Consider the following 27,026-nt stretch of genomic DNA (forward strand, 5'->3'; position numbering starts at 1 on the left):
GGGCACAGTGACCGTTTGTCAAACCAAAAGATTAGGGCACAGTCCCTGGCAGGTACCTGTGTGCTTCCAGAAACTCGAGGACAAACATGTAAAATCAGGACAGTTCTGGAAAGTCTGGCATGTATGGTTACAGTTGCCACAGGGGAATGAGGTTTGAGCAAAAGCAGCACTATGGTAGGAGTCACCACAGGTTGCACAACCCTCTTTTCTAGAGACATTTGGTTTTTACTGATCTTGACTGTGAAGGTCCTGGTTTAGCTGGATCACCTGACCAGGACTGCCATAATGAAGGCCTGCTGGTGCCTGGCACTAGTCTTGAGGGGCAGGAGAGGGGATCGTTCCCTTCTGACCCCAAAGCTTTGAGTTTGCAGTCCTTTGTGTTCGTGTAGAATTTACAGAGACTAAAAGTGACCCAAAGCCCTCCAGAGTGTGGCTGGGAGAGTGGAGGGGAGGGGCCTCTTGTAAAGGCCAGAGAAAGAAGGAAGCCAGGCTCCAGGGAGCTGCGGAGCCACATGCAGGCCCCGCACCTTCAGTTCCCTCTGGCAGATTTTTGTGCATAACTCATGCCCTTTCCCTGGCTTGCTCAGCTTTGCCTCTGCATTCAGGGAGCTTGCCCCGAAGTTGTTACACAGAGACAGAATCGTAACCCTGACTTCCTCCTTCACCTTACCTAAATGGTGGTTTATAACTTGAAGTTGCTGCCTAGTTCACGGCTCCTGAGCAGCCCTGCTTGCTGCCTTGCCGTGCACAATTAGGAACAACAGTGAAAAAGCTCTGATTCAAAACTTGACAAGGGATTTTAAAAACAGTTTTATTGTTCTAAGAGGAAAAAATATTGGAGGTACTTTAGGAACCCAGCAACTCTGGCAGAAACCCTGAGGTGCCACTGAGAGAAGCCAATGCAGGAGTCTCCTGGAGAGGGTGGTCTTCAAAGGGAGGCTGCCCAGGCCCAGTATTGCTATTTCCATTCATCTGCCCCTTCCTAGCTGCCCCACTTCCTATACCACAACCCAGTGTTTTGACATCACAACTCACCTCCCAAAAAGGAGGCCGAACACCCCCAGCTAAAGAGGGCATTCCAGTCGCATAAGAACGCGCTACAGTTTTCCAGACACCACGGCTGGCAGTTCTGTCCTGCAGATTTGTTTCCTTCTTTAAAATGTGCCCCTCTTCATTTCTTGTTCTCACTGAAGCATCTCTTTGTGAGCCCCTTAAACCTTCTTTTTTCTCGTCTGCATGACACAGGGCAAACGCTTTACGACTTTCTGTCTCAAGTGCCACTTGAAATACACACAGGGCTTTGAATAAGCTTCGGATAAAGGCCTGCTCTGTAATCTCACTTAAAATGCCTCTTTGCAAGGGTCATCATCCTGCTCAGCAACCTTCAATGGCTCCCCACTGTCTGCATGGTAAGGATCAAACTTCTAGGCCGGCAGTTAGGGCCCTTCTCCACAGGGGTCTGACCTTTGCTGCTCTCCCGTCCTAACCCTCGGGCTCTGACCCGGTGACCCACTCTGTGTGTTTGTCCAAACCACTGGTGGTGAGAATTCCTACCTCCCATGCTTCCCCAGAGGACTGGAATGCCTCCTTCCTTTCATCCACTTGGCTCAGTCCTGCTCCCCTTCCAGTCCTGTTTGTGTCCTTCTCCTTGAGAATTTCTCCCTGTCCCACCCTGTGGGCCTGCCCCTGGGACTCCAGCAACATCACCCTGGGCCCTGTGCTGAGGAAAAGCTTGAGTCCTGGTCTAAGAATATTCACTTTCTCTTTTGGGCCATGACTTTGATCATATCCCCTGTTCAGCAGGGGTGAATAAATATTACAATTCTTCAACTAAACTGGAAGCCCTGTTTTATATATCTTTGTATCCCCAGGCCTGGTGCCCCACTCATAGCAAGTCTCAATAAATGTTTTATGATGCTGATACAAAGAGCAGTGGCCATCAGATTTCGTCCACTTGGACACCCAAGCCAAGCACCAAAGGCCGTGGTTCCTGGTCTCAATTCTGAACATTAAGCCAAGCCTGCCTCCTCTGCCTGTTAGTCGCTCTCAGGCTCCTCCTGGCTTTGCACCTCATTGTTTTGCTCCATTTCCAGCATCTCTTTCCTGACTGTCAGTATCTTCCCAGCTTTGGCCCTGGCTCCTTTTGTCGCAGTCAGCCTGCCCTGTGATGCCCTACGCCTCTGCCCTGGCTCTGAGGTGAGATGGTTTGTTACTTGGGTTGGCCTGACCTTCTGAGGAACCAATCTGATAGAAGGAGGTAGGACCAACTTGCAGGCAAGACTCGTGAAGACAGCCAGGCGCGGTGGCTTACGCCAATAATCCCAGCACTTTGTGAGGCCGAGGCGGAAGGATCACTTGAGCCTAGAAGTTCAAGACCAGCCTAGGCAATGTGGCAAGACCCCTTCTCTATAAACAAATGCAAAAAATTAGTCAGGCATGGTGGCGCGTGCCTGTAGTCCCAGTTACTTGAGAGGCTGAGGTGGGAGGATTGCATGCCACTGCACACCAGCTTGGGTGACAGAGATTCTCTCTCTCTCTTCATCTATCTATCTATATATATATATAGACTGTGAGGAGGGCAAAGTGAGGCTTCTTGGTTGGCCGGATGCTTGTTTTGCCCAAATAGGTGTTGAACTTACAAAACCAGGCTAAACTATAAAACTGAGTTTTGGGGAGATCCTGGCTGAACCCTAGCATTGGACTTGGCTCGGGGGACTGTGTTGCCTTTAGCTAGTCCTCATGCTGTTAATCACAACCTTGCCTCATAAGCCAGATTCTTTCACATACTATAAAATGCAAGTATAAGCTAGATTCTTTTAAAGTTTTGTTTTATTTACAAATAGAATCTGGTAGATTCCTGTTTTTTACTCCACCCAGGCTGGAGTGAAGTGGTGTGATCTTGGTTCACTGCAACCTCCGCACCCCAGGTTCAAGCGATTCTCTTGCCTCAGCTTCCTGAGTAGCTGCGATTATGGCCGCCTGCCACCACGCCCGGCTAATTTTTGTGTTTTTAGTAGAGACAAGGTTTCCCCATGTTGGCCAGGCTGGTCTTGAACTCTTGACCTCAGGTGATCCACCCGCCTTGACCTCCCTAACCTCAAAAAGTGTTGAGATTACAGGCGTGTGCCACTGTGCCTGGCCTGAAGTCACTTTTTTTTTTTTTTTTTGAGACAGAGTTTCGCTCTTGTTGCCCAGGCTGGAGTGCAATGGCATGATCTTGGCCCACCATAATCTCTGCCCGCTGGGTTCAAGTGATTCTTCTACCTCGGCCTCCCGAGTAGCTGGGATTACAGGCATGCGCCACCACACCTGGCTAATTTTGTATTTTTAGTAGAGACAGTGTTTCTCTATGTTGGTCAGGCTGGTCTCGAACTCCCCACTTCAGGTGATCTGCCCTCCTCGGCCTCCCAAAGTGCTGGGATTACAGGCATGAGCCACCACGGCCGGCCTGAAGTCAGTTTTAATTGAAAGTTCTTAATAAACATAAAAGGGTGAAACTGAGATTTACGTATTTCTGAAAAATTATGTATAAACTGAATTTAATAAATCAACATTTTTTCGGATGTGCTATTTTGCAAAATAATCAACTTTTAGAACTGGATAGGATCTTACAGACTATTATCATCCAGCCCCAGTTTTATAGTAACTGTAGTAACAGCATCTCTGATAATCCCATGGTTAAGGATTTAAAGCTTGGAAGGAAACCTGTGCTAACTCTCATTTTAACTGAGGCTTAGAGAGGATAAGTTCCTTCTCCAAGTTCCCACAGCTGTTGAATGGAAGAGTCAGGCACAAACCCCATTCTCCATTTCCACTGGCCATCCTGCATTGATAATTAGTCATCATAATCGTCAGTTTCAGTGGGTCTATTTGTAAACCAAGGACTCCATCTTCTTAGTTTCCCTAAGGCAGTACTCAAAGATTTAAAAAGATGAAACTTAAACAACAACAACAACAACAACAAAAAACTGGGGGTGAAGAGGTCTTTGAGAGTGAGATGAGTATTTAATAGCTTTTACCATTATATTATCTCATTGTAGTCTTAATGGTTCGTAATTGCTATCAAAGCCCCCAAAGTTTCCTACCCAGGCTCAGTTGGCCAACCAGATTACTTACTGTTTTCTAAGTGCAGAACATGGGTTGAACAACACCAAGAAGACAGAGGAATGCTCCCTTTTCCCAAGATACAGGCAGGAGAAGGCCCAGGAACACAGACATGGCACTCTTCGAACAGCCTGTTAATGCAGGGCCAGCTGTCCTCACCGGCCATTTGTAGAACAGCTGCAGTGCTGTCAACCATGTGTGTGGCACAATGAGTGTGCAAAGCAGAGTGCCACGTGCTCCTTACCCCCAGGAGGCTTCAAGCCTAGCTCCTGAGATAGGTCATACCCATGCATGAGTGAGTGAAAGAATGAAGAACCCAAGGAAATTCCCTTATAAACCATGACGGGGAAGGTCACTACTGTTACGGCTATGGCCACTTTTCTTTTTCTCCGTAACTGGGGAAGTCAGATTCTAAATGCATGTGGTCAGCAAGGCTTCCTTGGAGAGATGGTGGAAGAAATCCTGAGCCTTTCCACCACCTCTAGAGCAAGTGGAAGAGGGTGGGATGGGGGAAGAACTGAGAGTGGATCTGTCAGTGGGAGAGTATAATTTGATGGAGTGGCATTTTCTGAGGTTCAGATTCTAAAGTCAGTGTGTAATATGAAATATAAGAATATAATCGGCCAGACGCGGTGGCTCACGCCTGTAATCCCAGCACTTTGGGAGGCCGAGGCTGGTGGATCATGAGGTCGGGAGATCGAGACCATCCTGGCTAACATGGTGAAACCCCGTCTCTACTAAAAAATACAAAAAAATTAGCCGGGCGTGGTGGCAGGCACCTGTAGTCCCAGCTACTCGGGAGGCTGAGGCAGGAGAATGGTGTGAACCCGGGAGGCGGAGCTTGCAGTGAGCCGAGATGGCGCCACTGCACTCCAGCCTGGGTGACAGAGCGAGACTCCGTCTCAAAAAAAAAAAAAATTAAAAAATTAAAAGAATATAATCAAGATTAACCTTGAAAGTCCTTTAGGAGGGCACCAGGTAGGCAACAGACACACTGGCTCTTGATGTGTAAATTCACCTTAGCCTGCTCCTGTAGTTCTGGAAGAAGTTGCACTTTTTTTTTTTTTTGAGATGGAATCATGCTCTGTCACCCACGCTGGAGTGCAGTGGTGCAATCTAGGCTCACTGCAACCTCCGCCTCCTGGGTTCAAGCGACTCTCCTGCCTCACCCTCCTGAGTAGCTGGGACTACAGGTGCCCACCACCACACCTGGCTAATTTTTCAATTTTTTTATTTTTAGTAGACACAGGGTTTCACCATGTTGGCCAGGCTGGTCTCGAATTCCTAGCCTCAAGTACTCCACCTGCCTCTGCCTCCCAAAGGGCTGGGATTACAGGCGTGCGCCAACCATGCCCAGCTATTTCTTCTTGTTCTATTATTTTTTTTGTTTGTTTGTTTTCCTTTTCCTCCTGCCTCCCTAACTTCCTCCTTCCTCCTGTCTTCCTTTGTCTTCTGTCTTCTGCTAAGCTTGACCATTTGAATTTGCATAAGTTAAATGAACATGTGAACAGATTCCATTGTCCTGTGTCTCTTGAGAAGGTCATGGGTGCTGTAAGTTAGGAAATCATCATATGAGATTAAGCATGAAAGGCTCTTAGACTAAATGGGCAGAGTGCAATGGAGAGGAGATCCATGGAGTAAGTTTTAACCTGCAGTTATATCATCCAGGATTGCAGATGAAAAACTTGTGCTTGGGTTGACCCAGCCCTGGTGTGGGGCTGGGAGAGGGCAGTGCCCATGTGCAGCAGACACTTTACACTAAGGGCCTGGCCCTCCATGTCCCCTCCTCAGCCTCCCCACTGCAGGCCACTATAAGAAGCTTGCCAGGAATCGACCAGCAAGATTCCTGGTGGTCTGCTTCCTCTGTGGCCTCCCCATAGCACATGCTCTGGAACAACTTAGAAGCCAATAGCCACTCCCTGACCCCCTCTTCCACTTGCACCAGAGGTGGTGGAAAGGCTCAAGATTTCTTCCACCATCTCTCCAAGGAGGCTGTGCTGACATGTGGCATTTAGGATCTGACTTCTCCAGTTATGGAGGAAAAGAAAAGTAGCTGTAACCACAACAGTAGTGACCTTCCCCATCACGGTTTTTTTTTTTTTTTTTTTTTTTTTTTTTTTTTTTTCCCGAGACAGAGTCTTGCTCTGTCGCCCAGGCTGGAGTGCAGTGGCGCAATCTCAGCTCACTGCAACCTCTGTCTCCCAGGTTCAAGCGATTCTTCTGTTCTCCTGCCTCAGCCTCTGGAGTAGCAGGGATTACAGGCGTGTGCTGCCGTGCCTGGCTAATTTTTGTATTTTTAGTAGAAACAGGGTTTCACTATGTTGGCCAGGCTGCTCTTGAATTCCTGACCTCAGGTGATCCACCAGCCTCGGCCTCCCAAAGTGCTGGGATTACAGGCGTGAGCCACCACGCCCGGCTCCCATCATGGTTAGAAGGTGCGTTCTATCAGGTTCTTCATTCTTTCACTCACTCATGCATTTATTGAGCCCTTACTGTGTACTTGGCTCTGTGCTTGGTACTGGGGATACAAAGATAAAGAAGCTTCAGATCCCCACTTTAAGGTGCTCATGGTCTGTGAGGGAGACAAACATCTACAAAAGTCAAGAGCAGTTAAGTGCTGCAGGTATCAATGTCAAGGTGTTCATGGGGCTCCTGCACTCAGAGAGGACTGGCCACTTCTACCACGGCCAGGGGAGAGAGGCATGTCAGGAAAGGTTTAGGACAACCCCAGTGCCTTGCACGGTACTTGTGCCTGGTGAATGCTGTGGAATTAACGAATGACAGGCGTCCTGGAGAAGCTGTTTGAGCTGAGTGCTGAAAAACGAGTAGGCATCAACCAGGTGGCAAAGGGAGTCAGGGCATTCTAGGTACAGGGAGCAGCTCAGACAAGGCCTGGAGGCACAACATGACACCATTTGCTCTGGGGACTGCAAGTGGTGAGGCAGTGGAGCATGGCTGAGAGGGGTGCAGAAAGGGGCAGGGAGCACGGCTGAGAGGGGTGCAGAAAGGGGCAGGCAGGGCTGGGCCGTGGGCCAGAGGAGCCCGTATGCAGGTAGAAGGAGATGCTGGCATAGCTCAGGTCTCAGGTCGGCCCACAACAGAAGCTGACTGTAGCTAAATTGAGGAGAAAAGAAACGTATTGGAAGGCTATCTGGTGGCTCACTGAATGTCCGAGAAGGCTGGAGAATGAGGCTCAGAAATTGATCAGGACTTGTGGAAAGTTGGGTGGCTGGAACCAAAGCCATGGTGACGATGCTGCTGACCTGGCATCACTGCTGCCAGCAGACCTGGATGCTGCCACCCCTTTCAGAATGGGTACTGAACTCTCCCCACTTTTTTGTGCCACTCGCTCCAGAGGCAAAGCCTAGGCTGAGCGTGTGGTTGGCCCTGCTTAGGTCATGTTCTTGCTGTTATGGTTCTGAACTTTTTTTTATTTTTTTTATTTTTGAGACAGTCTTGCTCTGTTGCCCAGGCTGGAGTGCAGTGGCGTGATCTCGGCTCACTGCAACCTCTGCCTCCCGGGTTTAAGCTATTCTCTGCCTCAGCCTCCCGAGTAGCTGGGACTACAGGCACCCGCCACCACGCCCGGCTAATTTTTGTATTTTTAGTAGAGATGGGGTTTCACCATCTTGGCCAGGCTGGTCTTGAACTCCTGACCTCGTGATCCACCCGCCTCGGCCTCCCAAAGTGCAGGGATTACAGGCATGAGCCGCCACGCCCGGCTGATGTTATGGTTCTGAAGAGCAAGGCTCTGGAGGCTGCAGCCTCCCCAGCAGAGAGTGGAACTCTGCCTCCTCTCAGGACTCACAACCACAGGTGCCTGAAACTAGGGGAGGGGTGCATATGCCAGGTGGACAGATGTCTCCCATAGAGCTTGGAGGCCATTCTAGCCTTCAAATTGGGATGATGGGGCCGTTCTGGATGTGGGAAGAGGAGACAGGGCATCCCCCTTGGGCCACTGAAAACATCCACATCTTTTTTTTTTTTTTTTTTAATTTAAACAGAGATGGGGTTTTGCCATGTTGCCCAGGCTGGTCTTGAATTCCTGGGCTTAAGCCAGCTTCCCACCTTGGCCTTCCAAAATGTTGGGATGACAGGCATGTGCCACTATACCTGGCCAACATCCACATCTTGAGCTTAATCTGTTTGGACATCTTTCTGAATCCTTAGCCTCCCGCTGAGCTTTAGGAATGTTATATGCCCAGAAGATCTGAGTGTTTCATTAGTAATTGGAATTCTCTGGAATCTGACTATTCCAGTGGAAAAGGGAGATCATCCCGGCATCTGGATCCTCCCTGCACATTTGATTCCACGTGGAAAACTTCAGTGCTGCCTTTCGAGGACAGAGGCCGAGGGTTGGCTCTCTCCAACAGGCGGTTGCAGCTTGAATTCTGCTTCTTCCCCAAGGTTGGGTGAGACTCTCGGGGCCACAGGGTGTTTGCGAGGTGCCACTTTGCTTTTCAGACTAGAAGTTGGAGTTCTGGTTTCAGGCTTGGTTTGTGGAACAATTGAGGCCCCTAGTGTCTAAGCTGCCCAGGTGATCTCTCCAGTTCTGAAGATGTTACCCTGGTTGAGATGTTCTACCCTGTCTCCTTTCTGAGAGCGCTAAAGGAGCTAGAGCTTTGTTTGCCTGGGGCTGTCAGCATCACCTGTCACATCCTGCCCCGTTTCCTCGTTCAGAAAAAACAAGAGGTGTCAGATAAGGTGAGCTCCAGCTCCCGTCTTGCCCTCAGATCTTTTGGGTATAACTCTTTGAAGCAAGGGCACCTTGACTGGAATCTTAGTCATTCAGTTCCATTAATCTTAGACGAAGGAATTAATTTTCTTTAAAAAGAAAAATGCAGTTTTGAACTTACTGGCTCTTTTATGCCAGTGTTCCAAGACTTCCTTGGGAAAGCGGGAAGCTGCTGCCCCCAGGAAGCTGGGAGTGTCATGAGCTGGGCTCTGGACTGGAAGCGATTCCTGATCCTGAGGCTTGGTAAGCAATGCATGGCCAGGTTGGCTCCCCGAGGGAGGGAGCAGGGGCCTTCCTAGTTCCTGGCCAGTGTTGGTTCTGGCCTAGTTTACACTGAACTTGCCCATTTTTGTCCAGGTGAAATGAAATTGTACTAAAAGCGGCATTAAAGTGGAAAAGAAGTCTTGAAGAACCTGAATTATTTTACTAAAACACAGCTTTGGTCATGTCACCCCCTCGTAATCTTTGAGAGCTGCCCAAGTTCTGCAGAAGGAGCCCCACACTCCTTAGAATGGCACATGTACCCTTGTTTGAGCCCTGGCCCACCTTTCTGGCCTTTTTTCTTACCACTACCCCTTCCCTAGCATGGCCCTTTTTGTTCCAGCCGGCCTCTCACTGCTCCTGGACGCACTTCTCTCGCCTTGTTATATGCTCTTGGCCTTTGCTTATTGTTGTCTCTTCCACCTGGAATGCCCTCTCTGGCCTTTTCCTCCTGGCAGATGCCCACAGGGCCAGCCAGGAGTCACCTGCTCCATGCTGCCTTCCTGAGTTGCCACCGTGGCATTTCTGCAATTGAACCTCCCCGCTGCAGGATGCTGGGGTCAGTTGCAGGAGTGCCTGGCTCCCCACCACCTTGGACCTGTGGCTGGCACACAGTAGGTGCCCTGTGACAGGAACGAGAAGGGCCACCTGAGGGGCTGTGAGGGAGCATCGGGCAGGCCCAGGACCTGGCCTATGTCTGGTGGACTGTGTGCTTGGTGAGCTGGCTGTCTGCATGACATCCCCAGCCTCCCTTAGCGCCTGCTGGTGGGGCTGCCACCTTGGTGGCTCTGCTGTTTGCTTGGGCCTGTCAGCAATACCCTGGTGAGAGTAGGAAGAGGATTTGGGGGTATAAAACCTGTATTGGGGCCCCACTCACCCTGAAAAGCCTTTGAGGGGACACTGAGGAGATGTCTGTGGTGAGGAGCTGGTTTAGAGGTGGCATAAGCATCTCTTCCTACTGGCCCTCCTTGAAGAAGGATAAATATTAATACCAGCTGCCCTTAGAGGACCCTTTCGTTTCTCATGCTCAGCACTGTCTATTGGCTTTGCACAGAGACAGAGCTGGGGAAAGCAAGTCTGCAGACAATGGTAGCAGAGACTGGGGCTCTTTAAAATGAAAGTCCTGTCCCACCTGGTCATGAGGCAGTCAGGACAGGCCGTGGCACTTCCTGTTCCTGTGAGGAAGAATGCATCCTCCTGACAGTGATTGCAGGGTGCAGTGGGAGCCCCAAAGCAGGGATTGCAGTCTCCGTTTGTCTATGAAATGAGGGGATTAGACTACAGGGGGACCTTTCCTGTTCGAAAATTCCTGTGAATGGAGCCTGGCAGGTGGTGTCTTTATGGTGCCTCATAGTGGGACCCAGAGTTGTCACTCAGAGGCTTCCTGTCATTATCCCAGGTCTGTGTGCCACTCAGAGAGACCTGTGGCGGAGCGGCTTTCTCACCATGGCTGATTAGTTGGACTTGCTTTTCTTTTCTTTTTTTTTTGAGATGGAGTCTCACCCTGTCACCCAGGCTGGAGTGCAGTGGTGTGATATCAGCCCACTGCAGCCTCTGCCTCCCAGGTTCAAGTGATTGTCCTGCTTCAGCCTCCTGAGTAGCTGGGACTACAGGTGCCTGCCACCACGCCCAGCTAATTTTTGTATTTTAGTAGAGACAGGGTTTCACCATATTGGCCAGGCTGGTCTTGAACTCCTGACCTCAAGTGATCCACCCGCCTCAGCCTCCCAAAGTGCTGAGATTATAGGCGTGAGCCACTGCGCCTGGTCTCTCTCTTTCTTTAAAGACTTTTCTTTCTTGAAGTTGAGCCACCCTTAGGGCTGAGCCTGCATGCACATGGGCCTGTTGGACCACTGGTGAGCACAGAGCTTATATTGTTTGCAGAGTATGTTTCTAGAACCTAGAAGCACATGGTATTTCCAGAATCCCCTTTAGGAACCCATGAATGTGTGTGTTTGTTCCAGGCCCCTGGAAGATCAGCTTGGAGAAACCTGAGTGGTGGAGGGAGTGGGTTGATGTCCAGGGAGGGGTGGGCTCATTTTGGGAAGGACAGAATGTGGGATCTGTCTTTGTTTCTGACTCCACAAGGCCTGCTCTCCCCTCCTTACTCATCGCAGCCTCTACCTTCCTACCCACACCTCTCTGTCCTCCTTCCTCATCCCTCCCCGGCAGGTCAATTGTATTACCTCCAACATCCACCAGTCATAGGGTATGTATTCCGAATACCAGGGACACTGAGGAGTTGGGAAAAGTGCATTATAAGAGTAGACCCTGATTGGTAGGATTGAGAGGTGTTGCTAGGAAAACTACTTTGGAAAATAGATAATCCGGGTAACTCACAAAGAACAAATATATATTTAAAATGTATGAGAAGCCAGGAGTGGTGGCTTACACCTGTAATCCCAGCACTTTGGGAGGCTGAGGTGGGCGGATCATCTGAGGTCAGGAGTTTGAGACCAGCCTGGCCAACATGGAGAAACCCCATCTCTACTAAAAATACAAAATTAGCTGGGTATGGTGGTGCGTGCCTGTAATCCCAGCTACTCGGGAGGCTGAGGCAGGAGAATCACTTGAACTGGGAGGCGGAGGTTGCAGTGAGCCGAGATGGCACCATTGCACTCCAGCCTGGGTGACAGAGCGAGACTCTGTCTCAAAAAAAAGAAAAAAAAAAAAATACACACACACACACACTAGAACTTGAAGCTGTAAGAAAATGTTAATTTCCTTTGATCTATTAGTATTGCTCTTGAGAATTTAAGAAGAATAAAGAATTTATTAATTCTAAAAAGGAAAAGAGCTCTAAGTACAAAGATATTTATTTATTATTATTTTTAATCTCATACTTTCCTGCACACCGAACAAAGATATTTATAGCAACATTGCTTAAAATAGAAAAAAAAAAACCAAAACCAAAACTATAAACAGCCTCAGTGTTTCATGTGGCTGTATAATTCATGATACCTAGAGTCAGTGAGTATTGTGTCACTGTTACATTAATATGAAGATAATGTTGATTCTTGGGAAAATGTTGATGAATTTAGATGAAAAAAGTAAAACACAGAATTGCATGATAAGTGCATAAAAACTGATTACACTGCTTATAGTAAAAATTGATATAATGCCGATAACTGGATTTGGGCAAAGAGGTTATGGGTAGAGCATGTGTGTGTTTGAAATTGCTTTAATAATTTATATAGCATCTATTTTTTTTTTTTTTTTATAAGACAAGGCCTTAACTTCAAAGACTTTGGATTTGGGTGGGAAGGAGGCCAGGGGGAGGGACTCCCATCTGTTACTACCAGGAAGACCAAACAGCTCTGTCTTTATCAGCTACCTGCACTGCATGCAGGGGCTGGAGGATTCAGATGGGCCTGACTTCATAGACTGGCTGAGTAACTCGGGTTCACAGCGTGGACTCTGCCTCCAGCCCCCAGCTGGCTCAGGGCCCCAGACTATGTTCACACCTGCGTTTTCATGGAACCAGTGAGCACGTGAGGCTTTGAGCCACCCGCCCACTCACCTCTGGGCTGCCTCGTACTGCAAGCCTCTGCCACAGCAGGAGGAAGCTGAGTCTCTCTTCTGCAGTTCCAACTGGCAGCAGGGAGGGTGTGCTTTGCTAGTTGACCTCCTGCAGCCTTTTCTAACCCAGGTGGGGCCCTAGTGAGGTAGTGTCTTGCGCACTTACATTGTTGCACATATTAATTGAAGTGTTGAATTTAGTTTCTCTTTAGTGCTAGCCACATCCATCCAGTTCACATCTGACCTAGCAGGCAGGGCCCTCTGACCCCACGTCTTGCCGTGAGATCTGCTGGGATGTGCAGCTGCAGGTATGGGCGTGGGGCTGAGCAGCTGTCTTCTGAGCACCTTCTCATATCTCTGTGGCATCTCAGAACCTCTGGACATCTGGTGAATGGCCTTCTCACCCACCACTCCCCTTGTGCGTAGTAGCCTTTTCTTCTGAGTGGGGAGCCTTATTTTCTTAACACGTGGAGTGCCTATTTGGAGGGCCCATGATCATCCCCTCACTGTGACCAGCCCAGGAATGTGACCAGGGCAGGACAGGGAGACTCCTTGGTATTGTGCAGAGTCCCCAAGTGGGTGGCAGCTGGAGAGCCCCTGGCGTACCTTGAGTTTGCAGGTTGGAGCCTGCTAAAGCTCCACCTGACAGAATGCGTGTGGAGGGATGTCCAGACCCAGCTGGGGCCCTGGTTATCTGCAGTGTATATTTGCTAAAACCAAATTCCAGAACTGTCAAAGACTAGAGTTTGTTGTTCTGTGATCAGACTGAAGTAGGACCTTGTGGCTGGAGGCGTGCCAGGGTCAGAAAGGAAATGGAGAGTGTGGGCTCAGGGCACGCCTGGATGCTCATTAGTGGTACTCAGGCCAGCTTCATGTGTTCTATGACAAATGATGGCTGTGTGTGTGTGTTTGGAGGTGGGGGTTGGGACTGTCTCTGTGCTTTTCTAGAATATCGTGTTTATTCCTAGATGCCCTGGCCTCATCTTCATGCCCTACAGTGGCATTGAGCCTGGTTCTGATCATTGCTGGTCATGTGAATATTAAGTGCCATAGTGTCTAAGGAACAAGTTGCCTTCTTGAGCCCAGGCCCCAGCAATAACTGTTCCTCTCAGTTCCCTAACTTAGAGACCACGTGTGTGCCCCAGGGTTGTCAGTAGCTCGGTTTTTTGAAGCTTGAAACACATTTCCATAGAAACAATGCTATAAATGGTGGTTGGGTACCTAGGCTAGCCCACAAAGAGCCCTGGTGTCACCTCAGAAGTTGCTGAAATAAGGTATTAGTGAAATTGAGAGCCCAAATGCAGCAGTCAGAGTTAGCACCCAGGACGCTGGAGGTTAATTGGTGTGGGTTTATTTGTGTAATTTTCTTTCTTTGGTGAGAGGTGTTTCAAAGCTCTCCAGATAAGGGATGCTCTGGAGGCACTCCCCCGCACCGTCCCCACCCAGTCACAATCCCTCCTCTCCCAGTTTACATTCCTTCTTCTTTCCTCATCAAGCCAGGGGCTTGGGCCTACCTGCCCTCTGGTATGTTTATGATGAGGAAATCCTGTTCAGTGGCCCTTACATCATCATCGTCATCATCATCATCATCATCGTCGTCATCAACACCATCATCCTTGTTATATAAATCATCTCGATCAACTTAACAGAATAAACATGACACCTATTTAGAATTCTCTTCTGATTGCTTCTAATGTTCCTGTGAAGTTTTCACACAGCTTATAAGTTCACCTGACATATTTTTTGGTGCTGATTTTGTCACTTAACATGACTTCACCAAATGGTTTCATCAGATAGTTTCCCTCTGTCCATCCTTTCATATTTCATTCTGTTACTCTTCCTTACCGTACCATAATCTGAATGGGCTCTATATACAGGTGCTGTGGAGCATCTTTTGTAAAAACTTCCTTGTGGTGACATTTTAGATTATTTTTGTGGGATATAGTCCACCAACCGTAATTACCTGGTCAGCGTTTTAAACTCTTGCAACACTAAATATATACACCTGTGATATACCCACCCAAAAAAAACAAACAAACAAACAAAAAAAACCCATCCGGGCACGGTGGCTCACACCTGTAATCCCAGCACTTTGGGAGGCCGGGGCGGGCAGATCACCAGGTCAGGAGTTTGAGACCAGCCTGGCCAATATGGTGAAACCCTGTCTCTACTAAAAATACAAAAATTAGCCAGGCTTGGTGGTACATGCCTATAGTCCCAGTTACTCGGGAAGCTGAGGCAGAAGAATTGCTTGAACTCAGGAGGCAGAGGTTGCAGTGAGCCAAGATCACACCACTGCACTGCAGCCTAGGCAATAGAGCGAGACTCCGTCTCAAAAAAAAAAACAAAAACCCTCTTGCAACACAATGCCAAATCACAGTCTAGAAAGATTTAAACTGTTTATGGTAGCACAGCAACGTATATGCAACTGTCCTGCCAACAGCAGCTTTCCTGTTTTATTTATTTACTTATTTTCATGTTGGGGTGGGCCATAATGGGGCCTTAATGATATTCTAATTTGCATATCCTAAATTGCTGCTGATGTAGGTTTTTCCTCTCGATGATTTACTGATGTGTTTCCTCATGTGTCAAACCCTGCTCATGTCCTGTGACTGCAGAGCCTCTCGCCTCATTTATCTCCTTGAACCACTTTCCTGTTGGGAAACGGCAAGTCCTCTCTTCCTCACTGGCCCCACCCCTCACCTTGTCTCACTCATCTCCGTATCTGCCCAGCTCACCACCTCGGTGACTCTGGGGAGGGAGTGACAGGGACAGACCCTGGAAGCCCTTGTGATGGAGGCCACAGGGCAGGAGGTAGATGCAAGGGAGACCCTGGGAGGAGCCACAGGCTGTTAGAGCTGGAGGGGGCACTGGAATGCATCTGGCCCAGGGGTTACGCACTCAGAGGCCAGCAGGGAACAGAAGGGATGAAATGACAGAGGCGGCAGAGTGTGATGATAAATGACAGTGATTCGTGGCTTAGGAAGGGGTGGGATCTTTGGAAAATTGGGAAGTCTATCCCACCTAAGCAACCCTCCCTGGCAGTGCTACTCAGCTCCACCTCCAAGAAGGAGGTTTCCAATTTTTTTTCCACAACAAGCCAGGAGTTCTGATTTTTAGTTTGTTTTCTGATTTAAAAAAATATTGGCAATAGGCTGGGTGCAGTGGCTCACACCTATAATTCCAAAACTTTGGGAGCTGACACTGGCAGATCACCTGAGGTCAGGAGTTCCAGACCAGCCTGGCCAACATGGTGAAACCCCATCTCTACTAAAAATATAAAAAATTAGCCAGGCGTGGTGGTGCACACCTGTAGTCCCAGCTACTCAGGAGGCTGAGGTGGGAGAATTGCTTGAACCCGGGAGGTGGAAGTTGTAGTGAGCAACAGAGTAAGACTGTGTCTCAAAAAAAAAAAAAGAAAAAAAAAAGTTGGCAATACATTCAGTTAAAATAAAACATAATATGTGAGTCAAATAAAACACATCTGTGAGGGAGAATGGCCCATGAGGCTCCAGTCTGTAATCCCTCATTTTATTAAACTTCTTACTGGGAAACACGGGCCCCGAGAGGTATCCTCATGTAGCAGAGAGAAAGCTTCAGAGGGTCCAGAGGTCGAATGCCATCTGTATGACCTTGGCAGAGCTGTTTAACCTTCTTGAACCTCAGTTTCCTTATCTATAAAATAGGGAAAATGGCTTCCTTCCAGGGTGCTGGGGTGGACTCAGTAGGCTCATATCATCTCAAGCATGTATTTTTTATTTTTTAATTTTTTGAGACAGGGTCTCTCTCTGTCACCCAGGCTAGAGTGCTGAGTGCAGCGATGTGATCTCAACTCACTGCAACCTCTGCCTCCCGGGCTCAAGCGATTCTCCCACCTCAGCCCCCCAGGTAGCTGGGACTACAGGCACACACCACCATGCCCGGCTAATTTTTGTATTTTTTGTGGAGATGGGGGTTTCACCATGTGACCCAGGCTGGTCGTGAATTCCTGAGCTCAAGCAATCCACCCACCTTGGCCTCCCAGAGTGCTGGGATTACAGGCGTGAGCAACTGTGCCTGGCCAATGTCAAGCATTTAGTAGCTGCTCCACAGAGGTGAGAAAAATCCTGTGTAGGTCATCCAGAAAATTAGAGGAAGAACTAGGCTTAGAACTTTTCTCTCGTGACTCCCAGTGCAGAGCTTGTTCCACATTACATGGGCCTACTTTCATGGGAGTTTCCAGAGGTGTCTGGACACAGGGGTCCTTCTTAACTCTGGGAAATTGTAGGTTATTTTATGAGAGCCTTTTCTTTTTCCCCCTTGAGACAGAGTTTCCTTCTGTTGCTCAGGCTGGAGTGCAGTGGTGCAGTCATAGCTCACTGCAGCCTCAAACTCCTGGGCTCAAGCAATCCTCCCACCTCAGCCTCCCAAGTAGCTGGGACTACAAGTGCATACCACCACACCTGGCTAATTTTTTTAATTCTTTTTCGAGACAGGTCTTGCGGTGTTGCCGAGGCTGGTCTCAAACTCCTGGCATCAAGCACAATCCTCCTGCCTCAGCCTCCCAAAGCACTGGGATTAACAGGCATGAGCCACCATGCCCAGCCCTTATGACAGCTTGTTTGCCCAACAGCTACTGAGCTCAGATAATGGGCATCATAGCTCTGTGGGCTTTGCACTGCAGGCCCCAGAATTTAGGAGACTGAGCCTCAATAGTTATTGATAATAATAATACTATACACCACTGAACCTAAGAAGCCATTGATTAGAAGATGTAGTCTTATTTTATATACAGCTAAGAAAGAGGCCGGGAGTGGGGGCTCACGTCTGTAATCCCTGCACTTTGGGAGGCTGAGGAGGATTTGAGACCACCTACCAAATGACGAAACCCACTTAATAAAAAACAAAAATTACTGGTGGTGGTGAGGCCTGTAACCACTACTTAAAAGGCCAGGCGCAGTGGCACACGCCTGTAAACCCAGCACTTTGGGAGGCCGAGACGGGCAGATCATGAGGTTAGGAGATCGAGACCATCCTGGCTAACACGGTGAAACCCCGTCTGTACTAAAAATACAAAAAAATTAGCAGGGTGTGGTGGCAGCCACCTGTAGTCCCAGCTACTGGGGAGGCTGAGGCAGGAGAATGGCGTGAACCTGGGAGGCAGAGCTTGCAGTGAGCCGAGATTGCACCACTGTACTCCAGCCTGGGCAACAGAGCTAGACTCCATCTCAAAAAAAAAAAAAGAAAAGAAAAGGAAGAGGAAGTGCTGCTAATTAAACTATACAGGTTATCAATTGTAAGATGCATCCTGATTTCAGAGATGTTAAAATGGAGGAAATGTGTATCTTAGAATCAATGAAATAGAACAGTAATAAAAGTAACAATCTGTTACATTGTATTGCTTACTTTAAATATTCACATGTACTGTCTTATTCATGCATTTATCAACAGGCATTCACTGAGCACCCACCATGTGCAGGCACTGTGTAGATACCAGGGATACCAAGGTGAGGAAGATCTAGGCTGTGCCCTTCAGGAGCTCCCATCCTAGTAGATGGCACTCTGATTCCAGATATGCTGCAATGTGTAGGTGATGGAGTAAAGATGAACAGAGGATGCCATGGGAGTTTAGGGAACAGAATGGCTGTCTGGTCCTTAGGAGCAAAGACAGAGGTTTGGGTGCATGGGATTTATTTAAGAAATGGTCTCTGGAGGAAGGGAAGCAGAGCCGGGGAAGAAGCCAAGTTAAGGAGGTGTGTGTTGCTGCTGGAGCATGAATTGCACCACTATTGAATTGGTCCCACCAAAGGCCCCTTTTGAGAAGGGGGTAGCTGTGAGTCCTTGAAAGCCAACACTCAGAGCACCTGGGGAACATTGCACCAACTTTACAAAGTAGATCTGGGAGGGCTCCAACAGTATACACTCCAGTGTCCTTCCTCTGCTTGGAGAAGTCAATGAAGGCTTCCTGGAAGAGCTGACATTAAGGTCAAGTCTGGTGGGAGATCTAGGTGTGGGATAATGTGGGGATCAAGGTGGCGAGAGAAGGAGCATGTGTGAAGATATGAGGGTGAGAATGCAGGAATCTTGGAGAACTTCAGGTTGTTTAGCCATGTGGGCTGAGGCTGGGAAATGGGGCAGAGCCAGATCGTGTGGGAAAGGTGCCTAACAGTCTAGCTAACAGTCTCAGTTTTATGCAGTAGATGATGGGAGCTACTGAAGAGAGGTGTGATCACTCTGATGGCAGTGTGGATGGTAAAGTATGCAAAACTAGAAGCAAGGAAATAGATGAGAAAAAATGATAGCCAACACTTATAAAAGACTTAGTGTGTGCCAGACACTGTTTAAGCTCTTACTATCATTTCAATTTTGCAGATGAGTGGTTGAGTAACTCGCTCAAGGTCATCAAGCTAGTGTGAGCCAAGATTTGGACTCAGGTCTCAGCCTGTACTCTTAACCTGTACACCCCCATGAGCATGAATGTTGGATTCTAGTCCATGATGTATCAGTATTTGTTTTCATTTAAAATCAGTGCTTTAAAGCATGCCCTGTTGCACACATTGGGTCTCTGGAGTTCCTGTTCCTCCTGGCCCATTGCCACAACACAGGGAAGCCAAGCTCCAGTGAACAGCCAGTGAGGAAGTCTGTCTGGGACTGGTTCTGCAGAGGGCATGGAACTGTACTGAAGGGAGGCCTTTGAGAAGTTGGCAGCTCTCGGTCTGTGAAGAAAGGGCGTTTCTGTCCTGTGGCTCTGCTGGCCTGCCCTCCCTGGCAGCCACACCTGTTTTGTCCTTCTCCCTACACCCAGCCAGACCGTCTCTCCCAGAGTGACAGCAGCAACGGGGACATGTACAGAGGCTCCCTCTCAGGCCTGATAAAGGCACTCAGAACCTGGCCCAGGCCTGCAGGGCAGGGAGGATGGGGAGGGGGCAGGTGGGAGGGCCAGGGACACAGACAGCTGTGGGCTGGTGTGGCAAGCATGGCCCTGCCCCAGAACAGGTGAAGTCAATGTGAGCAGAGGAGGAGGGTCCCCTGGGGTTTTTTCCAAGGATAAAAGAGAAGACAGTGCAGAGACGTCTCAGCACACAGTGGCTTAACTTCATGACTGGGGTGGTTGTGAGCTCCTGGTTTGCTCAGAAAAGACCTGGCAAAAAGGGCTGAGAAGACACAGCTGTTGGAAGGGTGTTCCTACTCAGGCTGGGAGGACAGCTCTGTGGAAACGTGTGGTGTAAAGGACACAAAGAACAGGCTGGGAGAGAAGCGTTGGAGGACACCCCAGATGAGACATTGAGTCAATGCCAGAAAAAGTCTCTCTAGGCAGAGCCCATGAGAGGGTTACCTGAGGCCCACGGGGTCTTTTCAGGGAAAAGAACTAGGTGTTTTTTTTTGTTGTTGTTTTGTTTGTTTTTTTTTTTGAGACAGGGTCTCCCTCTGTCGCCCAGGCTAGAGTACAGTGGGGCAATCTGGGCTCACTGCAACTTCCACCACCTGGGTTCAAGCAATTCTCATGTCTCAGCCTCCCGAGTAGCTGGGACTACAGACGTGCGCCACCACACCTGGCTAATTTTTGTATTTTTGGTGGAGACAGGGTCTTACCATGTTAGCCAGGCTGGTCTCGAACTCCTGGACTCAGATGATCCGCCTGCTTTGGCCTCCCAAACTGATAAGATTACAGGCGTGAGCCACGACACTGGGGCTGGAACTAGGTTCTTAAGAAGGGATAAGCTAGGTTGGGGAGGAGATACAGGGTAAAACAGTAAAAATAATAATTATAGCCTCTTATATGTACATAGCATGATTGAGTTATAAAGCAGTTTTTTGTCCTTTTGATCCTCTCAAGCCCCTGGAAGGTGGGCATCCTTTCATTGTTCATGCAATGAACACTTAAACAGTACATCTGTTATGGGCCTAAAAAGTGAGGCTCAGGGAAGGTCAGTGACAGTTTTCCTAAGTTCCCTGTGTTTTCTACGCCCTTCTTTTTTTTCTGTTGTAATTATAGGTAATGAGGTCCTGGAGGTTGTACTTTAGTTCTCTAGAGGGAAACGACAATAGGGATGCAAGAACACAAGGGACATAGGGACCTGGCTGGCATCGTGGACTTGGGATGCCCTCAACAATATTTGCACTCCTAGTTCCCCAGGCTCTGGTAAAGGTTGGTTGTTTACTTAAACACACCACGTGTGCTGGCCTCATTGGAGGAGGAACAATGGGAAAAGGACAGCAATGCAGGTACGGAGCCTGGGGAGAAAGACACTTTGCTTTTAAATAGCTATGATGGCTGCAGACTTATTGGAGGAAGGTGGCTGGGAGGTGAGAACCTGGCTTCCTTGGAAGCTTTCCCCCAACTTCGTAACAGCTTTATTGAGATATGCTTCACACACCATAAAATTCACCCTTGGAAGATTTTCTTTTTTCTTGAGACAAAGTCTCGCCCTGTCACCCAGGATGGAGTGCAGTGGCATGAACACAACTCACTGCAGCCTTGACCTCGTGGGCTCAAGCAATCCTCCTACCTCAGCCTCTTGAGTAGCTGGGACCACAGGCGTGTGCCACCACACCTAGCTAATTTTTGTATTTTTTCGTAGAGACTGGGTTTTGCCACGTTGCTTAGGCTGGTCTCTAAACTCCTGTGCTCAAGCAATCCTCCTGCCTCAGCCTCCTAAAGTTCTGTGATTACAGGTGTGAACCACTGTGCCTGGCCTCACCCTTGGAAGATTTTAATAGTTTAGATACTGCTGATGAAACACAGGGCAGTGACAGACCGCTCTAAGAGGAGTCCAGAGAGCTGATGTGATCCTAGGAAGCCTCTCAAATTTGCCATATTCTACCTTCGTTGGAAATCAGAGTTTAGGATTCTGTCTAGAGTGCTTTATTTCCTGGAGTGTTTCTCTCTTGTCACACTCCCTGGTAACTGGAGCTCTGTAGTCCTTTTTCCTGCAGTTTGTAAAGAGGGTTGAGGGTGGAGAAAATCCCACTCTGTGGATAAGGTCTCTGGAACACCTCCCCATCTCCCTGAGAGGTCAACCTTCTTGATTGCCCCAGAGACTTGTAGCAGGGGCTGGAGCTTCTAAAACCAAAACTTTCACTTCATACGTCAGTGATTCTGCACCGTCATATCTGCAGCAAAACTGACCTCCAGGGCTTTCCCAGAAGCGCTGCAGCTTTCTTTACGTAGCCTCATCTGCCTGTCTTTTCGAGGTAGACTTCTCCTGCCAAGCGGGGGCTATTTGGTATAGTCTTGAGCCCTCCTCCCCTGCATACGTGTGCCCCTTTTCTTCTCTCTCCTTTCTTAGGTGGCCTGAATTTGGAAGTTTAGCTGTAGTGAAGGGCGGTGCCGCTCCAAGGTGAGCAAGGCTCCTTCAGGGTCACTGACTTCTCTATTTCCCCTGCCACCTGCCTCCACTATGTGTGCTGCTTCCTGGGCCACTCCTTTGGAGTGGCTTTCACCTGTTCCCTGAAGGCTGGGCCCTGGCTCCATGGTGGCAGGCTCTTCTAGGAATGTGCTTCCCAGCTAGGTTTTCTGGTTGGTTGGGAACATCCCTGGGCTGGTCTGCACAAGCTCTTAGGGGCTCACTCTGGGCTGGCCTAAGGCCAACTGCAGGGGCTGGGCTCTCAGGGGAGGTCAGGATGGCCGCAGGTCTGCAGAGGAACTTGGCCGCAGTGGGCACTGGAGACCAAATGGCTTTGCTTTTGCTTCCCTCACTTGGATGTGTTGTCAGTGGGAGGGAAGAAATCAGGCAAATGAAAAAAGTAAAAAGGCTCTACCCTGATCCTTTGCCAGGAGCCCTGAGAATCTGGCCTCTGCTTGGGGGTCTGCATGCCTGAGCACTGCAGTTCCTCAATTGCTCACTGCCTTCCTCTGGGGGAGGAGCAGTGAGGTCACAGATGCTTGGCTTGCCCTGTGACCTGGTGCAATTCACTTAACCTCTCCGAACCTCAGTATTCTCATCCACAGATTGAGAGGGATAAAACTCACATGCAGGGCTCTTCAGGAGACTGTATGGAGAAGTGCTCTGAGAGCTGCCAGGAACAATACTGTCATCACGGATGCTAAATCGGGGAGCCCGGGCTTTTTTTTGTAGAAGGTGGTTTCCCTAGCTCCTCTATTCACTTACTGTAATCACAGAATCATGGATCTTGAACTGGAAGGGATTTCAAGAGGTCCTCTGGTCCAGTCTTGTGGCATAATTATATTTTGTAGATAAGATTGTTTTAAGTGTTCCTTATTTTGACATATCTATCATAACATGGTGCAAATAAGCCCTTCTCCTCTTGGGGAGGTGTGACTTCCAGGTGTACATGAGGTGGAAGAGGACAGGAAAGCCATGCCCCCTTAGAAGCAAGTGCAGGTTTGGCAGGATTTCTGGGCAGAAGATCCAAGTTTTGCCTGTGTCCTCCACACCCCACCCTCGCCCTGTAGGCCCAGTGAGTGTGTGAGAATCATATTCTGCTGCCCCTCCCTCCTCTTCTCCCTGAGAAAGTGAGGGATGCACCTGGTTCTCAGGTCTGGCCACAGGGTTTTGAAAAGTGGCTGCCAGGATACACGGTTTTTTTTCGGTGGTTTTTCTTTCAAAGGAAAATCTCCTTCTGACCCATCTCCTTGAAAAACAGCCACCGCCACCACCAACACCACCACCACCACCACCACCACCGCACCACCACCAAAAAACTTGGAAGAATAGGACACACTCCCCTGAACTTTCCCCTGGCCCTAGAGCCCCATTGAATGTGGGGGCCAGAACCAACCTCTTGAGCTGCAAAAATGTTTTCCATCTTCCCACCAGTCAGGCAAAGAGGCATCAAGGCTTGGACCTGAGAATTGATCAGGGGGATATTTAGGGAAGGCAGGGGAAAATGTGAGTATGGAGTGAAAAGCCGCTCCACTCTGGCCTGAGTTGCTAGAATTAAATCCAGGAGATTTTCCTCACCTAAGTGATGGAGATGGTGGGTCCTTTCTAGGGACTGAGGCCAGTTTCTCAATAACCTTTACACGCACCAGGACGCTGTTGAGCCAGAAAGTGAAACCCGGAGAGCCTGTTAATAAAGTGCCATGGAGAGGACTGTGCATGATTTACCGTATCCAAAACCAGAGAGAGTTTCTTTGTGGAGGAAAGCGACTTGTGCCTTCCCCAGCATCACACACACACTTTCCTGGCAGGCTCGATGGGTTTCCAAACATTTCGTCACCGTCTCCTCCTGACCTTGGTGTGAAAGGAACTAGCAGCGTGGCCCGCCAGCAAAGCCATCGGGGGCGCCAGCCTGGGCGGGGGATGGGGACGGCGACCGACTCGTGAGTGGAGGTGAGGTCTGCTGGAAATCCCCAGCCCCGGCCGCCGCCTGAGGTTTAAAGACGCCTTCCCCGGCCTTATTTGGTCGCAGGAAGTGGGCGGCGCCGGGCCTGCTGGCTGAGGCCGCCCCGAGACAGTTGTGCTGATGAAGTGGTAGAGCTGGTTCCTGCTCGCCGCGGTGCTGCGCGCGCCGGCCGGCCGCTGGGCGCTCCGCGCTCCCAGCCTCGAGTTGTGCAATCCTTTGTAGCACGCCAGAGAGTCCTCCTCCTTCGCTGTTGCCTCTCGCCCTCTCTCTCTCTCCCCTTTTTTTTTTTTCAAGCTGTGAGCTCAACCGATGAGTCAGAGCCGTGCAATCCTGACACTGCATCGCAGGACTGGGGGTGACACGGAGGGAGGCAGAGCGCTCGCGAGGCGGACAGCACGGGTGCGGGGCGCGCCGAGGCTCCTGCATCGCAAACGGGGGGTGACAGCCCGCGCGTCCCGCCCGGGCCCTGCCAGCAAACTTCCCAGCCTCGGGAGGCGCGGGCTGGCGGAAGCCCCGCGAGCGCCGCGGGAAGGCGACGGCGCCTGTTTGTTTTTGAAATCGGGAGTGCGTGCAGGCAGCTGGAGTCCCGGAGGCGACCGAAGGCGGCGGCCCGCGGCGGAAGGGGGACAGCCGAGGCCGGAGCCCGGAGCCGGGAGCCCGGAGCCGGGAGCCCGGGCAGGAGCTGGTAAGTGGGGCTGCCCGGCCGGCGGCCGAGGCCTGCACGCGGCGGGGCCGGCGAGGGGACCCCAGGCGGCGCGCGAGCTGTGGCTGCTCGCACGGCGGGTTGCAGCTCTGCAGGCGCGGCCCGGAGAGGGTGCCGCTGCGCTCGAACTTCTGCGGCCTGGGCGGCGGTGGAGCGGGCGCGTGTGGCCGTGCGGGGGCCGCCTGCAGCCCGCCGCCCCCTCCCCCGCGGCCCGCGCCCCGCGCCCTCGGCCCGCAGCTGCGTGTGCAGCGCAGCCCCGCGGTGTTTGTGCAGCTACGCAGCTTGCGCGCGGCCCCCGCCCACCCGGGCGCGGCCCCGTCAGGAAAGCCCTCCCCACCCGGCGGCCCGCGGCGGCTCGGGAATCCAGCTGCTCCTCCTCCGCTGGAGAGAAACGTGGTGTCCGCGGGGACCGGCTGACGTGACGGAGCCCAGGCCCGGAAGGCGCGGCGAGGGGCTCGCCAGCTGAGGGAATTTGGCGCGGGAGCCCCTTCCCCTGCCAGCGTGCACGGGAAAGTGGGCCTGGACGCGGCGTCCACGCCGGGAGTTTGGGGGACAGAGGCGCAGGGGCGGCGGGGAACTGGGGCAAATGCAGTCAGCAGAGGCCTAGGCTGGAGCGCTTCGCGCGGGCGGGCGCACCTCAGACCTGTCATCCTCCCGCGCGCCCCCGCACGCCCGCGCCGCCGCAGCCCGCCCAGCCCGCGCGGTGCCTCTCGGGGAGCTGTGTTCCCTGGTGCCTGGCGGCAGCGCCGAAACCCGGGATTCGGCCGGGCCCTGCCTATGGCCGGCTTGGTGGAGCTGGTCACGTCGCCTCCCAAGTCGCACATGCAGGAGCTTGTGTGTCAGGTTGCCCCCAAGGCCTCTGGGTAAAGGTCCAGGGGAGGAAAGGGGAACCTCGTGTGCCCTGGGGCCTTCAGGCTTCAGCCCCAAGGCGGGCCGACATGGAGGAGGTAGCTGCCACCCAAAGTGGAGGCCGGGTGTCCGTCCCAGCCCAGCCTCCAGCGAGAGCTGGTGAGAAGATGAAAGGGGAAGTTATATGCCCCATTTAAAACTTTGTTGGTCACAACTACGGTGGCTGCTTCCTGTTTCCACCATCCCACGTGGGACCTGTGTGCCAGCCTATGGAGCCTCGCACGGGGGGCGGTGGGATGGGGGAAGAGAGGCTGGCCACGGAGGCCCCGGTGGCACGCGTATGCAGGGATCCCTGTTGGCAGCTGCAGCTGGGGGAGGGTATGTCTGGCTTGCCCCGGCAGGGGGAGCCTGGCAAGGTGGTCTGGGATCTTCTTGTTCCTGTAGCTTCAGGGTTGAGACTGAAGGCCTGGTGAAGGTGGACCAAGAAGCCAGTCCTCCCTAGGAGGCCTCAGCTAAGGGGAGAAACCACCTGTCTTGCTCCAGAGTCTCCCGCCAAAGGTGTGGCACACGCCCTTTTTGGATCAGAGAAATGCACCCTTTCCTCGGGTGTTAAGTGGCTTCAGAACCCAGGGAAAAGGAGAAGCCTTCCCGGGTTGAGAATTCGTGGGTCTTCCTTTTCCAACTGCTCTGGACAGTGAATAATAGGAGCATAAACATTCAATTACTGTGATAAACCATCTTGTTGCATGGCCCTGGTCCAGTCTCCACTCTAATTGGATTGGCCTCTGGCTGGTTACTCTGGTCTGTGTAGCTCCCTGGAGGACAAGGGGGTGAAGAACCTGGAGGATGCCCCCAGGTCATACAGCTTGCCAGCTTGTTCTGGAACAGCCTACCCACTGCCAGTGTGGCCTCACCAAGTGCCAGCAGAACCCCCACTCCCGTGGCTCTGTCAGCTCCTCACCTCACCCCAGGAAAGAGCACCCTGGAGTGCCCATGGGGATGAGAATTTAATTTTTACATGTGGGATTTTAAAATAGCCCCAGTGTTTGACCCTGTGGGCTGCTGCTTTCAATAAGTGGAACACAAGAAAAGACAACATGCAGTTGTGGATTTAGCTGAGGGCCTCCTGTGGCTAGAGTCCCCAGAGAAAGGCTGCCCAGGGGTGCCAGGACCTCCAACAGAAGAGGGGAAGGGGAATGGGCCCAGTCCAGGAATCTTCAGCCTTGAGAGCCCCTCTCTTGCAGTTGGGTCTCCCAGAAGAAAACCTTGCTCATGCTGGTATGGGGACGGCCACAAAGTGGCTGGGGGTTTCCAGCTTATCCTTCTAGTCCTGTTTCAAATGCCACTTCTGAAGGCTGTAGCCATCTTCTGAACACTCATTTCCACCTTATGTAGTTATTTGTGTACATACTGTAGTGTAGTGGTCAAAAACAAAGACTCTGAGCTAGAGTTCCTATACAGTATCTCCTTCATAGAGTTGCTGTGAGGATTCTGTGAGTTAGTATACGTAAAATGCTTAAAGCACATTTCAGTATTTGGTAGCCTCTGCTTGAAGAGGTCCCACAA

General features: G+C 50.7%; 1 protein-coding gene across 2 annotated transcripts in view; it reads left to right on the top strand.

The window, feature by feature from the left end:
• Window positions 1-27,026, top strand: part of MIDEAS (mitotic deacetylase associated SANT domain protein) — a 69,061-nt gene that overhangs the window by 3,192 nt on the left and 38,843 nt on the right. Inside the window, exon 1 of one of the 2 annotated variants that reach the window (XM_032135063.2) lies at window positions 24,033-24,593. The exons of the other annotated variant lie outside the window; for it this stretch is intronic. The gene's annotated coding sequence lies outside the window, so the exon portion shown is untranslated. Of the gene's footprint in view, window positions 1-24,032; window positions 24,594-27,026 lie in introns of those variants that run through there. 2 annotated transcript variants of the gene reach the window in all.

Source organism: Hylobates moloch, unplaced genomic scaffold (genome assembly GCF_009828535.3).
Source record: "Hylobates moloch isolate HMO894 unplaced genomic scaffold, HMol_V3 SCAFFOLD_16, whole genome shotgun sequence".
NCBI classification, from domain to species: Eukaryota; Metazoa; Chordata; class Mammalia; order Primates; family Hylobatidae; genus Hylobates; species Hylobates moloch.